Below are 9470 nucleotides of genomic sequence, written 5' to 3' on the forward strand. Positions count from 1 at the left end.
AAAAAAAAAAAAGTACTGTCTGCAGTTAGATATAGCTCTTTGGCATACAAAGCTTTGCTTTCATGTCCAAATTGAGCACTCTATCTAGGATGAGTCATTGCCGTTGCAATTGCGCATGCTCGCTGGTTTACTCTAGTTTGAGCACTCTGGCATGGCTTAGACGATACCACAAAGGTTGGGTCGTTTGGGGTGACCGTCTCGGTTCTCCCCCATCCTAGCATTAGCACTGCACTGATGAGGCCCAGAAGGCCGAAACAGTACTGTCTGCAGTTAGTTATATATATATATATATATAAACGTAAAAAACCTTATCCTTGAATCATGGAGCTTTGTAAACAATTATTTAAGAAAATAAAAATTAAAACTTCGCACTAAAACTTCGTGCAAAGTTTTAATTTTTATTTTCCTAAATAATTGTATATACATATATATATATATATATATATATATATATATATATATAAGTAAAAGCTTGTAAGGGGTCCCACAAACAATGCTGATCAGTCTCAAACGCGCTGCCTGGAGGATCACTGAAGTGATCGTGGGCTCTTGAAATAACGTAAATAAAAGCAGAAATGTAATGGTCAAGAGGCCAACTCCAATGTAGCTTTATTGGTTTATTAGCCCAACGTTTCGACCGTCTCGGTCTTCCTCAGGAGCATACTAATCACATACTAATCACATACTAATCTTATTGTAATTAGTATGCTCCTGAGGAAGACTGAGACGGTCCAAACGTCGAGCTAATAAACCAACAAAGCTACATTGGAGTTGGCCTCTTGACCATTGCATTTCTGCAGTTCTTCTAAATTTTATGAGCCAATCTTTTTTCATATTAAACAGTTATATAAAACATCAACAGCCCGTATATGCAAATGAAAAGCTGTACCCAAATGTAAAGCAAGAAAATGCTCATAGACATATATGGTTGTGGCAAACAAAGCATATATTTTGTATTCCTCCTTAAACAAAGTGAATGAGTGTTTACATCAATAAAATGGCCTGAATTACAACGTACCGCATCAAAGTGATGTATTTCAGTTTTATCCTACAGGCAAATTTTATTTCCATTTGTTGTTGGATATATGGCTATATGCAATAATGATAGAGTTTAATTAATACAAACGAAAATAAAAATTGAACCTAGGATAAAACTGAACCACAACATGTACACCAGTGACATGTACTTGGTAAATTACAGGTCAGTTGGAGAAACTTCTCTTGAGTTAAAGCACATCAATTGCCACAATCAAGTTTTTTTCTATTTTCAAGGGCATTATAGATAAAAAAAGCAGATAACAATCTCCCTCAATGGATGGTCCCGCAAATATGCAACATTCAAAAACATTACCTTAGAACCCATCAAACAATAAACCAGGCATTCAACTGAGAAAATGATAAGTCTGTTGCCCATATAGGTTACTGATAAGTGCATGAACTTCAATGGAATGTATTGGACAAGATTAAGGGTCATAAAATGCAAGTGTATGCTAACGATATAGTGTCAACATTCTTTCCTTTTTGAAATTCCTCTGTGGCATCCTGTGCACGTGTCCTGGATGGTTTTTTGCACAAGGGCCACTTTTGAGTTCTTGAATTGCGACTATACAAATGCTGTCAAATGAGAAGCAAGATATATACTTAGAATCATAGATTAGTTTGTGATATATCTTAAATATAGTAATACTAACAAAAGGTTGCCACTCATTGGAACCCAAAAAATTCCCTGACTTTTCTCTGACTTTTCACTGACCTCAAAACATTTTTCACTGACCTTGAATTAAATTAATTACCAAATTATCGAAAGCGCAGTGCACAAAATATTATTAGCACAGAGTTAAGCAGGGTTTGATGGTTTGTTTTATTTCCTTGGGGTGCACAACTCAAATATAAAATGGCTAAGGCTAAAGACATGTAGGGAACGATTTACGAAATTTCTCGGAATAGCATAGTTCTATTGTTCTATGATACACTTCTCCATCGCTTTTAAGCTTTCTATCCGATTTGCTACACTTGATCGACTACTTCACAAACCTCTGTGGAACCCTCAAATCAACATTCCCCTACTTTTCACTGACTTTGACGAGAACTAAGATTTTCCTTGACTTTTTGCAAAATTCCCCAGTAACTCTTCCCTGACCTTGAAAAATTTGCGGGGTTTACAGACAGATGTAAGGAAAATTAAAAACACGATCACCCACTTTTCAGCTTACCTTTATATATCCCCCTCAATTTTAAATAGAGAAATGCTTGGGCCTCCATATTACCCTCACCATTCAACGTTTGTGCAGATTTTGGAAAGATTTTCGTATAACCCCCTACCAATCAAAAACAAAGCTGTAGTCCCAAAGGAAATACGTTGTTTTTGCTCTGCTTTCCTTTATCCAAGAATTGAATGCATAATCAAGTATGGGGATATAATACGGAAGTCTTGTCCAGATTTTTATATTACAGACGTTTTTTGACATTGCATACAAACACTTCTCGCTCTGTTTGCCCCGTTTCCAAAATGGCGGATTTTAATAAACAGTTTTATAATAATAAACAGTGTAACGTGGAGAAACACTTAGCTAGAAGCTAGTTTACAGGTTTTCCACGAAACAACTTAAACAAATAACTCAAATTGAAAATAACGTTGTTAAGAATCCCAACTGGCCGAAGGCAAACCAGTTAGCTATATTTCAAGCATGGCTGAGGATTTGAAATTCGGGGCTAATCCAAGTAGTCGCCAATGCGGGACTTTAACCCAGGAGCGACAGATTGCAAGTCTGACACGCTGACCACTCGACCATGCTGCCCTCCTTTTACCGCGAAAAGATCTATTGCAGCATGGAAAAGCAAACACTGTACTGTCCTTTGTTATTTAGTGGCCTCTGTATTGACATCAATGAAAACAAACGGAAATTTCGGCTCATCCTTGGTGTAAAAACCTGTAAAGCTCACGAGTGACGTAAAACAAAGACAACAAAACATTAAAAACAAAAGCGTACAGCAAAACAATTCCTCATGACACAAAGAAAACCTCATCAGGTTTTTACACCGAGGATGACCCGAAATTTCACGCTCTCAAAACATGCCGAAGGTAGCGAATCTTTATGGCAAAGTTGAATCCGCAATCGGCCTAGCTTTCAAACAAAATTCCTCTGGAACCAAGGTACAGCGGAAAGCATTTATTCGCAGCTAAGACAACTATCCATATAACGCAGTTAATTTTGCATGACTTACCAAAGCCGTTAGCGAAGCGAGAAGGCGCCTTTGTTTCTTTCATTATGAGAAAAGTTGTCCAAAATGGGAGAACACTAGCGAAATTTATCCGATGAAACAATGCTTCGGCACTTGCGACTCAAAAACTCCCGCTCTTGTCGACGCTCTTGTCTAGTCACATGAATATTACCACGTGATGCGTACCCTCAGGCATTGTGGTCTTTCGTGATGAGAGGGCATGCGCTTTACATGCCATGTAAAATGGTGGAACGTTAAGGCGAGATGGCCACAACATTCATCGAAGAGAAGTATCCCTTCAAAAATCCAAAAGCACTTTTTATCGACAGCAGGATAAAACGGTACAACTTACCTCAGATGAAGATGAGCAAACTCCCGAGGAAAGTGGGAATGTTTCGCTAGGGAATCGCAAATCAGAGTATTCAGATGACCGTGATGACAATTAATGCGGACTTGAGTATGTCGGAGACTATGTCAGATATGTCATTGCCTTCATCTCCGGACCATCAAGGAATGTCTTCGCCTGAAGACAACAGCGATGATATTTTGGACATGAATTGGAGCGGTGTCTCTGAAGGTGATGGAAGAAGCTATCGTGAAAGCTTTTCAGATGATGAAGAGAAATCAGTTGGTGGCGACATCTCCAATCAAACAGAAATTTTTAAGGATCCCTTTGTGTACCCAGGTTCACTACTTAAACTGTCTGAGAGCATTCTTTTGATCCTTACTTTGGTGATTGCTCGCAATCTAAATGGAAATTGTCTTTTAGGTGTAATTGCTTCGATTAATTTGCACTGTATTCCTGGATTACTTAACAATTAAGTGTGTCAGCTCATTGAATGCTCTTAAAAAGTACTTTGCAGACTTGATACATGCATGGGCCATAAGGTAGAGCTGTACACAAGCCATGAGACCCACACCATTAGAGCTTATCCTTGCTATATGGTTTGCCTGTTTTAGCTACATGTATTTAAAGAATTAGTGGCACCGAAATTCAGGTATTTCTCTTTGGTATTTGTAGTTCAGAAAAATCTCACTTTTTATCAAATAATTTAAGCAATTTTGTTATGATGACAGCATAAAAAACCCAGCCTAGCTTCACCAAAAACTAGGATTGCATTAATTCATTTGAGAGAAAGGTTCAAGCAGGATACATGCAAGCTATCGTTTAAGTAGAGGCTGATAGTTTCTAAAAGAAACTGTTTGGGGCTGCGTCAGTAGGGGCAATGAAATAATTTGAATATATCAACAAAGTTGAAATGGTAAATTGGCCACTGTTACGATTATAAAAGCTGACGTTATCATTTAAGTAGGATTGGCAAAATGTTAAATATTTAATAGTTCACAATCAGATCTGCATGCATGAGTATATATAATGTGCTTATAGAGATTGATATAAGCACTTTTCCATTTTAAGTTTATTATTCATACAGTGTAATAAAAATGAAAACAGCACTGCATCATGTAATATTTGAACCCTACAATGGAATTAGGGACTCCTCAATTTACTGTATCAGTCCATGCAAGGCTATATCGATAAATATGAGCAAACATAAATGCTACATATATGTGCAAACTTGCATACATGTTACATATATGTTTTCATCCTCGCCAATTTTCATATATGTCACATATATGCAGACATATGTGTGACATATATGTAGAAATGACTGTAGCATTTTAACTATATGTCACACATATGCACATATATGTGACATATATGTGCAACAATTGAACCTATGTCACATATATGTAGATTTGGTAAGGGTTGCCTCGTGGCTTCGATTCCCTTATTGGTTTGGAGTGCGTTGGTGATCGAAGTTGTGCTTTTCTATCGGAACTAGTACGGTAAGGTTTCGGTTGCACTTCATGCTAGTATTTTTGTTCAATTGAAATATTACAACAATTCTTCAAAGATCGCGTTCAAGTTTCGGGCTAAATACTGTCAGATATGTACCGATAAAGCGTCCGAGTAACTACAAACGGCTTACTGTATTTTGCGAAACGAAACGAAACGAGTAAACCTGTACTGTATTTTGCGAAATTACAGATATATAAATCTGTAATTTGCGAAACGGCTCGTTTCGCAAATTACAGATTTACATATCTGTAATTTGTGAAACGGCGCACTTCTTACCTTTTGGCTCAAACTCTATATTTACAAATCATCACTGCATCGAGTTGTATCTACGAAAAGTGTTATAGAATCGGAAGAGATAAGTTACATATCATTAGAGTCTTCAAAGAGCTCGTTTCGCAAATTACAGATTTACATATCTGTAATTTGCGAAACGGCGCACTTCTGACCTTTTGGCTCAAAGTCTTTATTTATAAATCATCACTGCATCGAGTTGTATCTACGAATTGTGTTTACCAATCGGAAGAAATAAGTTATATATCGCTAGAGTCTTGGAAGAGCTGGTACGGGTTTACTCGTTTCGTTTCGTTTCGTTTCGTTTCGCAAAATACAGTAACCCTACTAACCTGGATTCATTGAATCCTTCTGTGTCGAGGGATAATTTTTTTATTATTATTATTTTGTTCGAGACATGCAAAACTAGATGATGCATAATTAAAAAACTAGACAGATCTCCGTGTTTCAATGACCGAAAATTTGTGATTTTCTTCCAGCCGCATTATAATTTTTGTTATGTTACATGTAGCAATCTCGTAGTGTCTACATTGATGGTTATTAGATATGGAGACAATTGAAGACATGTATTCATTGTAATTGTATGGGACTACGCAAAAATTCAACCTCTGGTAGGGTTGATGTCAAACATCATATATCCTGAAAAGTTAACTCACAAACAGTTGACACGTATGATCAAGATCTGGTATCTTTTATAAAGGATAGGGTGCTCTCTCCCATGCTCTCCAGCAAGAAACAGTTGGGTTACAATGTATTAAATCATTCTCTTTGCTCGCCCAGAAGAGGACAGATTTGCAGCAAAATTACTCTTCACTTAATAATATGTGCTTTTTCATTGAAATCAGTGGCTGACGTAAGCCACTTTCTTTCTTTTGATCTATTTAGAATAAAGCCCTTTGAACTAAATCATAAGGAATATGATAATATGCATGTTATATGTTACCACACTTTACATACTTTTTCAACTATGTGTTTCACATATTGAAATGAAATAAAAACTAATTCATGCACAATTGAATACTTAATTCAGTACAGACTATTGCCTATTATTAGCAATTATTGCTCCTACATGTGTTAGCAAGAACTTGGTCTTGTTGGCAGCTTTCATTGTGAGCCTTTGGTGATCCATATATTAGGGGAGACACTTGCTGCAACTATTTCTGCAAAGAAAATACTAATCTTTTAACCCTTACTTAATTTCATACATACAGGCATGGATGACATTACCAGCAGCAAAGTAAAGTAAACAAAAGTGCCAATGAGGTGATAAGCTCCATTGTAAACATTTTCTTGGAAAAGTATGCACTTAAGTTATAAAAATTAAGGTAAATGTTGTGATTAATTTTTGTCCTTTGTGTAAGCATAATTTTCCTTTGGTTTTGCTAATGATATGAATGAAAATGCATTTTGTGTATAGAAAGATAAAATGTAGCGCCTAGAGTGTAAGTTATGATGAGATGATGTGTCACCATTAATGTGGCCTCTATTAAAAGTAAAAGAATTAAACTAAGGATGAAACTGAACCACAGCATACCTATATTAAACCCTCATTTTAATTGTATAAATATTATTATTTTTCTGGTGTTCACCCAATAGATTCAATCCACTGACAGACAAAGATGGCACCTGTACATTTTACCATTACTCCTAGGCTAAGGCACATGTAGAAAGCAATATTTCACAAAACCGCAACATATGCAAGGTTTGAATTTTTCAGACCTTTACTGCTTGTTTTTATGAGTGGTTCCAGGATTTTCTTGCACAAAGAGGTCTGGTTGAGTGTAGCAGTTGCCATATTTTTCAGTATGATGGTTTCACAGTAACTGTTGTATGAAGTAATGTACCCTTCTCCAATATTAATTTTGCAAACTTGTCACTGATAAAGAGCTAGTTCATGATTAGACACTGATTATTTTATTGATTGCCATGCTCTACATTTATCGTTGAAGTATCACCATATTTATCTGTGTATAAGTCGACTCTTTATGACGGAAAATTTAGCCCAAAAAATCACCCTCGTCTTTTACACGGATCATAGATAAAGACCTGACCCAAGCAATCCAAGAAATTAGCATAACAATTGCCTGAAGTCCATTAGGAAAACCAGCTTCACAAAACCAGTTCTAATTGTGTTCAAGTTTTGTCAGTTTTCAGTGCGTTCTTCATGGATGAAAAAGTTTGAAATAATATTTTATGTGGCTTAAACAGAAACCTAGTGGGGCTGATTTCTATTGTATCTTCTGATCTGTAGAGCAGACAATTTTCCTTACAGCCTCAGTGCTGAATTCTCATTTTCAGCGAATGATTACAGTAACTTAGTGACCTGGCAAATGCTGTTTTCTTGTGCGGTCTTGTTTGTTGTGTGCGTGTACCATCTATGTTAAATATTGTGTAGTTACCAAGATGGCCGTGTTTTCATCAAGCGATCCATCGAAGCTCTTCGGTGTTCCTTCAGTCTACTAAATCTCCTTTCAAAAGGTTATTTAAATGCATGAAGATTTCATTTTCAAAACGATTTACAAAAGATGGTGAAATACTTCTCCAGTAAATCAAAGTGGTTGTATATGCTTAAATCATGAATCATGGGGATGTAAACAAGTGCTACTAAACTTCACGGCACATGGTTACATTTTGCTCTGCAGTTTTTTTTTAATTCACCGTGTTTTCAATACATTCTCAGAAATAAGAGATCAACCATATGGGAAATTTCTGTCGATCTGAATTTTTCTTTACTAGAAATAATGAAAAATCTGATTTTCAACCTTGAAAATGGGGGTCAACTCATACATGGATAAATACAGTAATTAACTCCTTTGCTATCAGTAATCGCATTAAAGATTCTGTTTTAGAAATCACAGCACCATATCCCAAAATCTAATGTTGTCCTCAGCACAATTTCATATTTTGAGCAAGGCAAAGGTAAAAATCAATCAAGGGCCACACAGACATCACAGAGAGAACATCGCTATGTATAATGGTTGTGTATTGAGATAGGTAAAAGCTACTCTATTCATTCATTCAATGTCAATGCTCTCCCTCATAGTAAAGTAAGTAAAGTCTGTTTACGAGCCTAGTGGCCCATTAGGCCGGAGCTTAACTCCGGTTTCTGTAGTGTGAAGTGACTAGGAGTATTTCTACCTCCCCCTGGATGGGATTCTAGTCCATTGCAGGGTTTCCCCCCAGCATTAAATTGCCGGTACCCATTTATACACCTGGGTGGAGAGAGGCACTGTGAGAGTAAAGTGTCTTGCCTAAGAGCACAACACAATGCCCCTGCCGGGGCTCAAACCCGGACCACTCGATCCAGAGTCGAGTGCACTAACCATGAGGCCACCGTGCCTCCACATACTCTCCCTCATAGTAGCTATAATTTTTAGCCAACTTGGGAAATAGCAACCAAAAATGGACCCTTTTGTACATCCAAACTTTTAAATTTCAAGTGGAAGGTTCCCCAGACATTGCCATCCAAGTGGGAATAAATGGCTGCCACACTGTCATTTTGGTCCCTCCTAGCTGCTCAAATGTTGTCCCTCCTTTCCACAATCTTACCAAAGCCTCCATATGTGTAGTAATAAAAACTTTGAAGTGAAGAGTGCTATCTCAGCAAGAGATGATGATCATGCACACTTTTAATAGAATCATTCTAGTAGATGTTTGGCAAGGTATTGCATTCTTTGCTCAAAATGTAGTTTACATAAACCTGGGAAAAAAGAATGGGGTGTAGCAGTCATTCAGGTCGGTTAATTGCTCCAAGCTCTAGTTTTATACCACTGCTCATTTGGTTATCTTTGTTGCCAATACTCTTTCTGGTTATTTGGGTTTTCTTGGAAACTCAGGCTCTTGACATTGAGAAGAAGCATGATATGTGTTTACAAAATTAAAAGAAAGTGAAAAAAAAATTGGAGAGTAACAGGATGGTATCAAAGACTGGTATTATTTTATTTTTTCAGGGGGGTAGTTTTTTATTTTTGAATCAGAGTTTTAGCCTAAGTATGTCTAAGTTTCTACACTTGTAGTTTAGTCTTGTGATTTCTTACTCTAAGAAGTAACTAAAGGAAAAATGTTTTGAGTTGTATTTTTATTACAGCCAATTGAG

At 36.8% G+C, this 9470-nt stretch overlaps 1 protein-coding gene and 2 long non-coding RNA genes across 5 annotated transcripts in view; 1 reads left to right on the top strand and 2 right to left on the bottom strand.

Moving 5' to 3' along the window:
- LOC111346976 (uncharacterized) overlaps window positions 1–9470 on the bottom strand; it is a 120301-nt gene that overhangs the window by 23267 nt on the left and 87564 nt on the right.
- Window positions 926–3392, bottom strand: LOC148726446 (uncharacterized). 2 transcript variants are annotated; one of them, XR_015989821.1, is made up of 3 exons: window positions 3226–3392; window positions 2214–2318; window positions 926–1614 (listed from the first exon to the last, which is right to left on the bottom strand). It is a non-coding gene; the product is annotated as an uncharacterized LOC148726446 (long non-coding RNA). The 2 variants fall into 2 exon arrangements; XR_015989820.1 differs by lacking the exon at window positions 2214–2318 and having other exon boundaries at window positions 3226–3386.
- LOC148726447 (uncharacterized) overlaps window positions 3913–9470 on the top strand; it is an 8973-nt gene continuing 3415 nt past the window's right edge. Inside the window, exons 1-2 of one of the 2 annotated variants that reach the window (XR_015989818.1) lie at window positions 3913–5070; window positions 6586–6699. This is a non-coding gene — a long non-coding RNA (uncharacterized LOC148726447). The remainder of the gene's footprint in view (window positions 5071–6585; window positions 6700–9470) is intronic. The other variant, XR_015989819.1, reaches the window with a different exon arrangement.

This window comes from Stylophora pistillata, chromosome 7, assembly GCF_964205215.1.
Source record: "Stylophora pistillata chromosome 7, jaStyPist1.2, whole genome shotgun sequence".
Classification (NCBI taxonomy): Eukaryota; Metazoa; Cnidaria; class Anthozoa; order Scleractinia; family Pocilloporidae; genus Stylophora; species Stylophora pistillata.